Source organism: Rhinopithecus roxellana, chromosome 11 (assembly GCF_007565055.1).
Source record: "Rhinopithecus roxellana isolate Shanxi Qingling chromosome 11, ASM756505v1, whole genome shotgun sequence".
In the NCBI taxonomy this organism is placed as follows: Eukaryota; Metazoa; Chordata; class Mammalia; order Primates; family Cercopithecidae; genus Rhinopithecus; species Rhinopithecus roxellana.
This window is the reverse complement of record NC_044559.1, coordinates 113388954-113402702: the sequence shown is the minus strand read 5'-3', so window position 1 is coordinate 113402702 and position 13749 is coordinate 113388954. Positions and strand designations below refer to the sequence as shown.

General features: G+C 47.3%; 1 protein-coding gene across 6 annotated transcripts in view; it reads left to right on the top strand.

Moving 5' to 3' along the window:
* The window catches only part of FRMD4A (FERM domain containing 4A), a 365202-nt gene that overhangs the window by 169511 nt on the left and 181942 nt on the right, over nt 1-13749 (top strand). The window lies entirely within an intron of this gene.

Here is a 13749-nt window from a genome sequence, read left to right as displayed (position 1 = left end):
CTGTAAGAGTTTCTTCCAAGACAGACTGATGCCCATTCCCTAAAGAATAACCAAAATCTTGGCCAGGTACATTGGCTCACACCTGTAATCCCAGCACTTTAGGAGGCTGAGGCAGGTGGATCACCTGAGGTCAGGAGTTCAAGACCAGCCTGGCCAACATGGCAAAACCCTGTCTTTACTACAAATACAGAAATTAGCCAGGTGTGGTGGCTCACATATGTAGTTCCAGCTACTCAGGAGGCTGAAGCAGGAGAATCCCTTGAACCCGGGAGGCGGAGGCTGCAGTGAGCTGAGATCATGCCACTACACTCCCGCCTGGGCAACAGAGTGAGACTCCATCTCAAAAACAAAAACGAAAACAAAATCTTGAATTCTCTGCTGAGCTGTGTAGTCCCAGGCTTATAGTAGGCACTCTCTAAATACATAGTGAATTAATGAATAAAAATAATAATACAATGGTCCCCAACCTTTTTGGCACCAGGGACCGGTTTCATGGAAGACAATTTTTCCAGACCAGTGGAAAGGGGACAGGGGATGTTTCTGGGATGATTCAAGCACATTACATTTCTTGTGCACTTTATTTCTATTATTACATTGTAGTATCTGATGAAATAATTCTACAACTCACCATAATGTCATATCAATGGGAGCCTGAGCTTATTTTCTTGCAACTAGACTGTCCCATCTGGGGGTGATGGGAGACAGTGACAGATCATCAGGCATTAGATGCCTGAGGGAGCACACAACCCTAGATCCCTCGCGTGCACAGTTCACAATAGGGTTCACGCTTCTACGAGTATCTAATGCCACCACTGATCTGAAGGGAGGTGGAACTCAGGCGATAATAAGAGATGGGGAGTGGCTGTAAATACAGATTAAGCTTCACTCACTCTCCTGCCACTCACCCACTGCCGTGGGACCCGGTTCCTGTACTGGTCTGTGGCCCTGGGGGTTGCAGATTCCAGTAATAATACATAAGGACTATAGAACTATATGTAAAAGTATATAACCACATGTAAAATGATGACTGTTTATATGCCAGGCGTACTACCATTACCCTTGTAGGTTTTCACTAATTCTTGAGGACAACTGTAGGATAAACTGTTGTTATCTCCCTGCTACTGTTGAGGAAACTGAGGCACAAAGAGTTAAGTAGGTTGCTGAGGTTCACACAGCTCCACGAGTGAAGTAACTGGGCTCAAAGACAAGTTCGGCGGCTGTCAAAGCCCTCCTCTTAACCATTACACTTGCCGCTGTGCTGAATGAATGCATTCTGAAAAGGATAAGAAAGCATATTTCTTTCTATGCATCCTAATGACCTCCATCTCCGGCTGCCCCCTGGCAGCCTGACTCTTGGGTCTTAGACAGATGATATCATCATGACATGTTTTCTGTGCACGCTGCTATCACGGGGAATTATCTGATTGTCTGGAAGTCCATTTGCTAAAGTGGGACAAAGGGAAAAACTGGGCAGAGAAGAATTTCGGAGGTAAGAATGAGGTCTTGTGTAGTCAAGAGGGGAAATGTTAACCCTGTCAGCTTAAAAAGCCATTTGCCTCTGTCTCTCGCTCATTTAAATCACCTACTGTTAATAGCCTTCCTGGAAGTGTGTCCCATGGCAACACAGGCTGATCTCAGTTCCCTGTTCACCCCCTGTGGGCCCCCGTGCCTTGTTCTCCTGGTGTGCTTTGTAATGCTGACGATGACTCTCTGGACCAGAAATTTCAGACACATCAATTTCGTCTTCCCTCTGCCCCGAGGGGTGAAGTCAGTTCTTCAAAAAGTTTTCTTTCTAATGTCAGGCTTTCAAATTCTGGTAGCCTTTGACTACTCAGAGATTAATACTTAGAGGAACTGGAAGAAGCCTCCAGGGGCAGGGGCTTGATGCCTCCCCATTTTTCTTCCTTCCAGAGAAGAGCACAAAACAAAGGACTGTGCTCGTGTCTGCAGGTCGGGGTATATTTTAGGAAAGATGGGACTAATTTGTGTCTGGAGACTGGTTTCTTAGGAGAACTGATTAGGCTGCCTGGATGCTTGGTTTTTGTTGTTGTTGTTTTGTTTTGCTTTGCTTTGTTTTGTTTTGTTGTTTTCTGAGACGGAGTCTCACTCTGTCGCCCAGGCTAGAGTACAATGGTGTAATCTCAGCTCACTGCAACCTCCACCTCCCAAGTTCAAGCGATTCTCCTGCCTCAGCCTCCTGAGTAGCTGGGATTACAGGCACACACCACCGTGCCCAGCTATTTTTTATATTTTTAGTAGAGACAGGGTTTTGCCATGTTGGCCAGGCTGGTTTTGAACTCCTGACCTCAGGTGATCCACCCGCTTAGGCATCCCAAAGTCCTGGGATTACAGGCATGAGACACTGTGCCTGGCCTGCTTGGTATTGTTCAAATCAGCTTATACATTCCCAGGGAGGAGGACTTTTCTCCTTCTGCACCCACTTTGGATTTAACTTTTAAGCACCCAGAGCCTGCCTCTGGGTCAGACTACCTGGCTTTGAGGCCCAGCTCCACCATGTCATAGCCAGGTGACCTTTAATATGGGAATGATCATAACAAGAACATATGCCTCATAGGGTTGTTGAGATGGTTAACTGCAATCCTGTATCGATTAGTGGGCTCTTGTAAAGACTTGTGAGATGCTAGGCATCGTTCTAAGGGCTTTCTCTGTTAGAAGGCCTTTGATCCTCACAACACTCCAATGAGACAGGTACTGGTATTGTATTGACAGGTTCATTTAACCTGCCTGAAGCCACACAGCCAGTAAGGAGCTCCCAAATCTGGGCTCTTAACCACCGGGCACAGGGCAGGTGCCCCATGAATGTCAGGAGTTGTGTGGCCACTCTGTGAGCTCCTGAAGGTTGGTGATATGGTTTGGCTGTGTTCCCACTCAAGTCCCACCTTGAATTGTAGTAATCCCCACGTGTCAAAGACAGGGCCAGGTGGAGATAATTGAATCATGGGGGCGGTTTCCCCCATACTGTTCTTATAGTAGTAAGTAAATCTCATGAGATCCGATGTTTTTTATAAATGGGAGTTCCCCTGCACAAGCTCTCTCTTGCATGCCGCCATGTAAGACGCCCCTTGCCCTTCCACCATGATTGTGAGGCCTCCCCAGCCATATGGAACTGTGAATTCATTAAACCTATTTTTCTTTATAAATTAGCCAGTCTCAGATATGTCTTTATTGGCCATGTGAGAACAGTCTAGTACAGTCAGGGACCGTGGCTTCCTATGGCAGATCCATGCACCCATCACCCTACCCAGCACATAGTGGGTGCTCGATAAATACTGTTCTGAATCCAGGGAGACATATGCGTGAAGGCAGACTGTACACGGAAAGGCGTCAGAATTCTAATTACCTCACAAATACGCATTTCCCCCACAACACAGTGATTCTTTCTTTCCAGATGCTCAGTCCTAGTTGCACTCATTAGAATCAACAGATTCCCACTTTGGGAGGCTGAGGTGGGAGGATTGCTTGAGGCCAGGAATTCGAGACCAGCCTGGGCAACATAGCAAGACCCTGTCTCTACAAAAAAATTTAAAAATTAGCCAGGTGTGGTGGCTTGCACCTCTAGTCCCAGCTACTTGGGAGACTGAGGTGGGAGGATTACTCCCTCCTACCCCCTGGCCTGCAGACCAGTCCCCTAGGGGTGTGCTTGGAGACCTAGGCCATTCCCAGCTTCCTGGCAGGAGCCCAGGAGTTCAAGGTTGCTGTGAGCTATAATTGTAGCACTGTACTCCAGCCTGAGTGATAGAGTGAGACCCTTTCTCTAAATAAAGATAAAGAAAAAAGAATCCACAGATTCTTTGACCCACCCAAGACCAATCAAGTCAGAATCCCAAGGGTGCCCCCAGTCATCTCTGGCATTTTAAACTGCCCCGCTGATTCTAATGTGCTCCCAGGGCTGAAATCACTAATTTAGAAGATCCAGGTGACATTTCTGCACAGACCTCCTGCTTCCTGTTCTGAAACCTCTCACTCTGGACAAAGCATGAGGGTCTGTTTGGAGGAAGGAATCCTAAAGAGTACAGTGGACGATCCTTGATGCAGGTATTGCTGTGGACAGACGGGGAGGACACTTCAATCAAGCAGCTAGAAAGGATAGCTTGGGATGCAGCTTGAAAGAGCTGCCAAGAGGGAGCAGCCAAAAGCAGGCAGGAAAAGCGGTGTCTGAGTTCACCCCCGGTGAGCTGGGCCAGCTACTCGGTGTAATTCATTGGTTCTACCTGTGTACTTGAGCATCAGAACCCACCTCACTCATATGCATTAGAATGGAAGTCCAGGCCAGGGTTTTCATTTTGCTTTTGTTCTGTTTGATTTTTCCCTCCACTCTGACAGAGGAAGTGAAAGTCTTGTAGATTATGTGCCAACAGAAGATTGCTGTTGTTTGGCTACAAAAACCCTGAGCTCTTGGCCTGGATGAATTTTGATAGAGGCAGGAGTCTACCCAGCACAGTCTCCATCCCGGAGTAGCTCAGCCTCTCCCCCAGTGAATGCCTGGGTGTTCCCAGACAGTGGCAGCTGGGAGATCTCCTACCCAAAAAGGAAGCAGGATAAGGATGTAATGAGGATGTTGTTAAGAGGTTGGCATGGGGAAGGGAAATGCACAGTGGACGTGTGGAAGGAATTAACAAGCAGTAAGTAATAACTATGTGTCAAGAACTGAGTTACATGTCCCATACGCCATCTTATTTAACTCCGTGGTGTGCAGAAAGTTGGAGATATTATGTCTGAAGCTCTGGGAAGTGAAGCTACTGGGTCCTGATCCCACAACAGCTCAGGAAGCCTTAATGCCGATCCAAGTCTGTGACTTCAAAGCCTTCTTGTTTCCTAGCAGCAATCTTAGGTTCTTATTTTATTTGTTTGAGAGACAGGATCTTGCTCTGTCACCTAGGCTGGAGTGCAGTGGTGCAATTATATAGCTCACTGCACATCTCAAACTTCTAGGCTCAAGCAATCCTCCTGCCTCAGCTTCCCAAAGTGCTGAGCCCTCAGGCATGCACCACCATACCTGGCCAATCCTGGGTTCTTCAGGCTGGGATTTGATGCCCAGGTCCGCAGATGATGACCAGTAAGGTTGATGTCATCCAAAGAAGGTCAGAGACGTTGCGTTTGGTCTAAAACCCCGCAGGGACTGTAGAAGTGAGCATCCTACCTCTCTCTGTGTGTGTGTGCCTCTTTGTCTAGCTAAGAAATGTCAGGTCTGGAGTGATTTCTGAAAAGCAAAACTGGCCGGGCACGTTGGTTCACACCTATAATCCTAGCGCTTAGGGAGGCCAAGGCGGGTGGATCACTTGAGGTCAGGAGCTCAAGACCAGCCTGGCCAACATGGTGAAACTCTGTCTCTACCAAAAATACAAAAATTAGTCGGGCCTGGTGGTGGGTGCCTGTAATCCCAGCTACTTGGGAGGCTGAGGCATGAGAAACACTTGAACCCGGAAGGTGGAGGCTGCAGTGAGCCGAAAATGTGCCATTGAACTCTAGCCTGGGTGACACAGCGACACTCTGTCTCTAATAATTATAATAATAAGCAAAATTTACAATACCATGTACTCCTGTGCACACATACACAGACACAGGGATGCTGCATGATGTGGAACATGAACGTACATGGTCAGGCTTCCTATTTCTCTACACCTCCTGCTTTGCTTTCTCTGGTAAGTAGAGCAAGGCCTCCCTTAAAGCCTTCGATGGCAGTACTGGGGTTACAGTAATGTGTTGCCTCGTACTCGTTCTGCAGGGGGCAGCACTGGTTAAAGGGAGCCACTGGAAGCGGGCTATGGATCCCACTTTCTGTTACAATCATAGAATTCTGTGGCCCATAGAGTCAGGACAAGAACCTTGACCTCTCATCTTGGCTCAGGGCTTATTCAGAGTCTATAGTTTGGTCTGGGAGAAGCTCTGAGAGGAAGATGCATGCTTGCTATTTTTTTACCTTCTTGTTCTAACGCTGTCACCCTCCCAATTCCTTGATTTCTTCCGGAGTCTGTCGGAGAGGCTGGAAAGGCAGTAGCCTAGACAACAAAATCTCTTTTGTGCCTGTGACCTGGATGGTAGTGACCCTTCCTCCTGCAAATGGAGGGAAGGAGGGGCGAGGAGGGACAGCGCCCTGCCCAATGGACGCTCCGCCTGGCAGTCTGTGACACTTGCTGCTGTGGGGTGGTGGCCTTAGATGATTTCTCTCTCTGTAGACTGACACACTATTAGGAATGGAAAGTGCATTAACTCCTCCAGAGAGAACATGTAAGGCTGAGAGAGAGAGACAGAGAAAGAGAGAGAGACCGTGCGAGCGAGCTAGGGCACGTGGGGAAGCACACAGTCAGATCCCCAGATGAGGTCACTCTCAGGATCTGATCAGGTACCATCGACAGGAAGGAGTCAGAGGTCTTCTGCACTGCATGCAAATCATCTCCTGAAAAGTCTTCAAGGTCAGTGTTTCCAGTGGCCCAGCCAGGCCCCCTATTTATTTTGATGAAACACTTTTGGCAAGAAGAGACAGGCAGGAGACAGAAGCAAAGACTGGGATCCATGGCTTTCTCCTGGCTCTCCTGAATTCCCACGGATGGGTCTTCCCTGCTCAGCTCCACTTACTAAGGGTGGTTGGGGCTGAAGGTGATGGACTTAGACTGCACCCATATCTACAAGTGGAGGTCTCCAGTGGTTTGAAAGACAGCCCTGAAACCTGCTGAGAGAGGAGGCATCCCGAGCATTAGGAGGCATTGAATTGAGCAGGAGTTAGAACCAGCAGGACATATGAAGCCACTGCAGGTTCCTGTGAAGATTGAGAAGGGCTTGGACATGGGAAGAGAACTCAGGGAAACACTGGTTTTTGCTTTTTGCATTTTTCTGAGATGGGATCTCACTCTGTTGCTAGGCTGGAGTGCAGTGGCACAATCATGGCTCATAGCAGCCTCAAACTCCTGTGCTGGGACACGGCACCCACACCCAGCTAATTTTTTAATTTTTTGTGGAGATAGGGTCTCACTTTGTTGCCCAGGCTGGTCTCAAACTCCTGGCCTCAGGCAGTCTTCCTGCCTCAGCCTCCCAAAGTGCTGGGATTACAGGTGTGAGCCACCATGCCCTCCTGGAACACTGTTTTTTGTTTTGTTTTGTTTTGTTTTGTTTATCAATGTAAAAGCTTCTCCTGCTAAAATCCTGTTCTACCTCACCATTCACTCCTTCGCTCATTGACCCATCCAGGCCATCATTTAACACTAACCATTTGGGTCAAGCTTGGATGTGGAGAAAGGGGAATAGTTATACACTGTTGGTGGGAATGCAAGTTCATGCAACGTCTATGGAAAACAGTATGGAGATTTCTCGGAGAACTAAAAACCGAAGAACTATTTGACCCAGCAGTCCCACTACTGGGTATCTACTCAAAGGGAGATAAATCATTATATCAAAAAGGTACCTGCACTTGTATGTTTATCACAGTACTATTCACAATAGCTAAGACATGGAATCCACTTAAGTGTCCATCAATGGACACTTAGATAAAGAAAATGTTGTGACCTGGTGCAGTGGCTCACTGTAATCTCAGCACTTTGGGAGTCCAAGGCAGGCAGATCATGTGACATCAAAAGTTCAAGACCAGCCTGACCAACATGGAGAAACCCTGTCCCTACTAAAAATACAAAATTAGCCAGGTGTGGTGGCGCACACCTATAATCCCAGCTACTTAAGAGGCTGAGGCAGGAGAATCGCTTGAACCCAGGAGGAAGAGGCTGCAGTGAGCCAAGATGGTGCCATTGCTCTCCAGGCTGGGCAACAAGAGTGAAACTCCGTCTCAAAAACAACAAAGAAGAAAAGAAAAGAAAATGTGGTATACATATACAATGGAATAGTATTCAGCCATCAAAAAGAATGAAGTCATGTTTTTTGCGCAACATGGATGGAACTGGAAGTCATTATCTTAATGAAATAGCTCAAAAACAAAAAGTCAAATACACATGTTCTCGCTTAAAACGCACACGTGGACATGGAGTGTGGAATGGACATTGGAGACATGAAAGTGTGGGAGGGGGTGAGGGATGAGAAATTACCTAATGGCTACAATGGATGCTATTTGGGTGATGGACACACTAAAAACCCAGACCTTGCCACTGCATAGTATATCCATGTAACAGAACTGCACTTGTACCCCTTCAATGTATAGAAATAAGAAACAAAGAGATGTGGATAATACCATCCCTGCTTTCAAGATGCTGTCATCCTTGAAAACGCATGGATTTAGGAACAAATATGGAAGTGTGGTAGGACAGTGCCTCAGATGAGGCCTGCTGGAGCTTGGAGCACTCTGAGAGTCCCGTCATAAGCTGCTGAGCAAGGCAGCTCTCTCTGCAGAGGGGCTACAGAGCGGGGTCTTGCATAAATGGTATTTGGGCAGTAGAGACAGGGGAGGGGCTTTGAGGCCAAGGGGCTCGGAGCAGCCAGGCAGTGGTTGAGCCCAGCATTAAAGAGCAGGGCTCCCTGAAGCAGGCAGGAGCAGAGGGGCCCCTTCTCGCTCCTCGTCTCCCACCCCTCCTGGTGTGCAGGCCTCATGCTCTAATCTCCTGGAGGTGTGCTTGGAGACCTAGCCATTCCTTGATTCCTGGCAGATTTTCAGACTGTGCGGGAACCTCCAAACCCCTCTCTCAGATCCCAGAGCCCTTGGCTCAGCTCATCTGCTTTTGCTTTCTTGACCGTGATTTTCTGAACATTCCTACCTCTCGGCTTATCAGTCTGCAGGAGACTGTTTCGCTTTGCCTGAATTGAGACTGACTTCATATTTATTATGTGGTTTGGCTTCAGAATCAAGACAAGATGTCAGTGCCAAGCTGCCTAATGGCCGACATTCGCATGCATTAAAAACCTAATAAAACATCGCCTCCAAAATTTCAGGCCAAATCCACTTATGTCAATATCTAACATCGGGTCTCACCCAGAATATCCTGTCGGGTTTCAGGAGATGGGCTTGAAATCTGCCCCAGGCTGTGGGAACGGCGCACATCGTGCTTGTGTGCTGGACTTTGTTGGGGGCTAGACCATGAGACAGTTCATGCCAGTCACATCTCTGGTTTTCTCAGAAACTGTGTTGAAGCCGTGTAATATCCCTTATGTGTACTTCTTGGAAAAGGCTGAACCGTTTCTTTTGTCTGCTAACGAAGCTTGTGTAACCTCGCAAGATCTCCCTCTGCAGAGTCCAATTCTGTGCCCAGCAGTAGACATTCGTTTGTCTCATAAATGCCCCACCCTCTTCAATGGACTTTGTCTTACTTAAGTTCCTAATCCCCCTATTCTGTGCTATGTTGAATTCTGTAAACCTCCGCCAAACCTTTAGAAGTACGTAGAATATAGAATAAATTAATATTTTCAGTCCAGGATGATGTTACAGACTCAAGTTTTCTTTGGACCCAAGGACACGTGTCTGTTTTCATCTGTTAATTACATGCCCGGAGGGAGGGGGCTGTGTGGCTTTTACATCCTTGCTCGCCTGACTTTCATGAAAATGCTGTTTAGGGATAAATATTTTTCAGCCCAGAGTTGATCTTCCCTCTGTAGCCTCCCGGGAGAGCAGTATCTGCACTGTACTTTTTCATTACTCTCCTAGCCCAGTGAGGGCGTCTTTTTAATTGTATCGAAAATGACATCGTCAGCTGAGCAAAATGTATCTCTCCAGCATGCACCTGCCAGTCATCCGCAAGAGCCATGGGGAGGTAATGCTTTAGAGAGAGGACTCCCAGGGGAGAGCACTTAGGGAACTTCCAAATTAAATGAAAAGCCAGTTTCGTGTCTCCGGGCATATCACTGGGGCTGGAGAGGGACTTCTTTTACTTCCGGCCAATAAATGCAATTTTAACCCCAAAGAACCAATAGGCAGGGACAGGTGCAAGGAGGAAAATTCCTATAGTGAATGCAACGGGTATTTCTGAGCGGACACTGGGAGTAAGAAAGTGTGCTGTGTAGGGCAAGGCTGCTCAAATAAGTTTAATTCCAAGGGAAGTGGCCTTCATTCTATTCCCCTCACCGTGTGGTGATGATTTATTCATGGTTCCCGAGATGAAGGATGACAGCTCACCCCGAAGGGTATTTAGATTCTGATCAGAGAAGGTCTTTGTCAAAGTGAGGAGGGGATAATTTTAATAGGGATTCAGTTACTGATTAAGGAGAAAGGGGGAACCCTCTTTTACTGAGCACCTCTCATGCACCAGGTCCCTTGTGAATGATCATTTATTGAGTCCTCATGACAGCTTTGGGGGCGTAGAGGTTATTGTTGCAATGTTCAAAGTGAGGCAGATGCTGATCAAGGTACACGTCGGGTAGAACTGGCTTTCAGAGCCCTGAAGGCTGACTACAAATTCACCACCCAGATTCCACGAAAGAGGCACTTACTTTTTTTTTTTTTTTTTTTTTGAGACGGAGTCTCGCTCTGTCGCCCAGGCTGGAGTGCAGTGGCTGGATCGCAGCTCACTGCAAGCTCCACCTCCCAGGTTTACGCCATATCCTGCCTCAGCCTCCTGAGTAGCTGGGACTACAGGCGCCCGCCACCTCGCCCGGCTAGTTTTTTGTATTTTTTAGTAGAGACAGGGTTTCACAGTGTTAGCCAGGATGGTCTCGATCTCCTGACCTCGTGATCCGCCCGTCTCGGCCTCCCAACGTGCTGGGATTACAGGCTTGAGCCACCACGCCCGGCCGGCACTTACGTTTTAGGAGAGTCACAGCACAGTCATCCCTTGGCATCCACAGGGCATTGGTTGCAGGACCCTGCTACGATACCAAAATCATCGGATGCTCAAGTGCCTTCGATGCTGTAGTTCCTTCTTATCTGTGGTGTCACTTTCCACGTTTCAGTTATCCGCAGCCTGAAATGATTCAATACAGGATTCCAGAATTAAACCATCTGTAAGTTTTAAATTGGGTGCCATTCTGAGTAGCGTGAGGAGATCTTGTGCTGTCCTGCTCCACCCCGCCCAGGACAAGAATCATCCCTTTGTCTGGCATTGCCAACACTGTATAGACCAATGGTCCCCAAGCTTTTTGGCACAAGGGACCAGTTTCGTGGAAGACAGTTTTTCCATGGACCAGGGTGGGGAGGGGCAAGGATGGTTTCAGGATGAATCTGTTCCACCTCACATCATCAGGCACTAGTTAGATTCTCATAAGGAGCGCACACCCTAGATCCCTCACATGCGCAGTTCACAATAGGGTTCAGGTTCCTGGGAGAATCTAATACCGCTGCTTACCTGATAGGAGGCAGAGCTCAGGTGGTAATGCTCGCTTGCCCACTGCTGTGCGGCCCGGTTTCTAACAGGCCACAGACCAGTACTGGTCTACAGCCCGGGGATTGGGGACCCCTAGTGTAGACACTCCCCACCTTTAGTCAGTTAGTAGCCATCTCGGTGATCTGATCAACTGTCTCAGGATGGCAGCACTTGTGTTCAAGTCAAACTTATTCGATTTCATAATGGTCTCAAAGTGCAAGTGTAGTGATGCTGGCATTTGTTAGAATTGTTGTATTTTATTATTAGTTATGGTTGTTAATCTCTTATTCTGCCTAATTTAAAAATTACACTTTATCATAGGCATGTATGTATAGGAAAAAAAAAACAATATATATAGGGTTTGGTATTACTCATGGTTTCAGGTATCTACTGGGAATCTTGGAATGTATCCCCCAGGAGTAAGGGGAAAATGACTGCAAAATGTGATGTTATTTGCATATAACCTAGACACATCCTCCTGTATACTTCAAATCATCTCTTGATTACTTTTTTTTTGAGACGGAATCTCGCTTTGTTGCCCAGGCTGGAGTGCAGTGGCACAATCTCGGCTCACTACAACCTCTGCCTCCCGGGTTCAAGTGATTCTCCTGCCTCAGCCTCCTGAGTAGCTGGGATTACAGGCGTGCACCACCAGGCCCGGCTAATTTTTTTATATTTTTAGTAGAGATGGGGTTTCACCATTTGGACCAGGCTGGTCTCAAACTCATGACCTCAAGTGTTGCACATACCTTGGCCTCCCAAAGGGCTGGGATTACAGGTGTGAGCCACTGCACCCGGCCCATTACTCTTAATACTTAGTGCAATGTAATGCTATATAGTTGTTATACTATATTTTTGTGTTATTATTGGTGTATTGGTTCTTATTTTTATTTTTATTTATTATTTTTTGTTTTGAGATAGAGTCTTACTCTGTCACCCGGGCTGGAGTGCAGTGGCACAATCTTAGCTCACCGCAACCTCCGCTTCCCGGGTTCAAGCAATTCTCCTGCCTCAGCCTCCCGAGTGGCTGGGATTACAGGCGCACGCCACCATGCTCAGCTAACTTTGTGTGTGTGTGTGTGTGTGTGTGTGTGTGTGTTTTTAGTACAGATGGGGTTTCGCCATGTTGGCCAGGCTGGTCTTGAACTCCTGACCTCATGATTCACCCATCTCAGTCTACCATAGTGCTGGGATTACAGGCAGGAGCCACCACACTTGACCTGGTTTTTTGTTTTTTGTTTTTAAGTATTTTTTGATCCACGGTTGGTTGAATCTACAGATGCAGAACCTGTGGATATGAAGGGTTGACTATACTATTATTTTTTCTGTAACTTAATCTTGGAAGTGATATATTATTATTTTTTAACCCCCTCTGAATTTGGCTCTCACTACCATCCTGCTAAAAGGCAAGCTTTCCCTTTCCAATCTGATGGCAATAGAGACACAGTCTTCGAATGCCAGCCACAGCCGAGGATAGCAGATGTCCTACGAGCCACCCCTTCCGTCCTTTACACTGGAAAAGTAGCAAGTGGCTGATCCCTGTGTTCTTGGTTGACAGACACTCTTCTCTGCTCTTCCTTGAACATTGAGCAAATGGAATAATTCAGTGTGCAGTGTCATGAAGATATCTAGTTTGAGTTGGTCCTGGTGTCATTTGGCCCCGTGAAAGGTACCAATCTGCCAATGTGTCATTTGATCTCGTAGAACATACCTCACCTCCCAGTGAATGCACGGGCAGTTTTTATCTGAAATAGTGATTTATTACTCACTGCAGGACAAGATGGGGGTCATCACACAGTCTGTAGGGCAGACTTTTTTTTTTTTTTTTTTTAACAACAACAACAAAAAGAAAATGGAAGTGGCAGACCAGATGGCCATGGAAGATGGAGCTTGGAATCCTGAGATGTTGCTTCGTTTATCATCCCCATATTTGCTATAAATATCTCAGTATTTGGGCTGTGGAATTGGCAGTCCTATCTGGCAGAGGCAAGTTGAGCACTGCCTGTCTTTTTGTGTTTTCTCCTCACCGAAACAGTTATCATTTCATTAATGCAGAGAGGCTTGCCAAGGGGAGCCACGCTGGGCTCACGGTCCTGGTGACATTGCCCCGAGCAGGCTGGAGTCTGGGGTTGCTCTATTCGTCAGGAAGCCTCCCTAATGAACACCTGCCCGCCTCCCAGCGTCCCCAGGGATCCTGAATAGAGCAGGCTCCCCAGCCGGCTGGCTGACTTGCAAGCACTTTGCATTTCTAGAGGAGCAATCATTATGTACGCCTGTCAAAGCCTTCCCATTGGGCATCATTCAAATGCATGGATGAGAAAGCCTCCCTCCCACGCGGGTATCAGTCCCAACTTTTCAGAGAACACAGGGACCAGACGGCATCTTAGGAAAATATGGAAGAAACTACGTGGAAATAAGAAGACGACACCCAGGGAATAAAAGCATAGAGGGGAAGGAGAGGGACAAATGGGGAAACTAAAAGCATTGCTCGCAGGGAGAC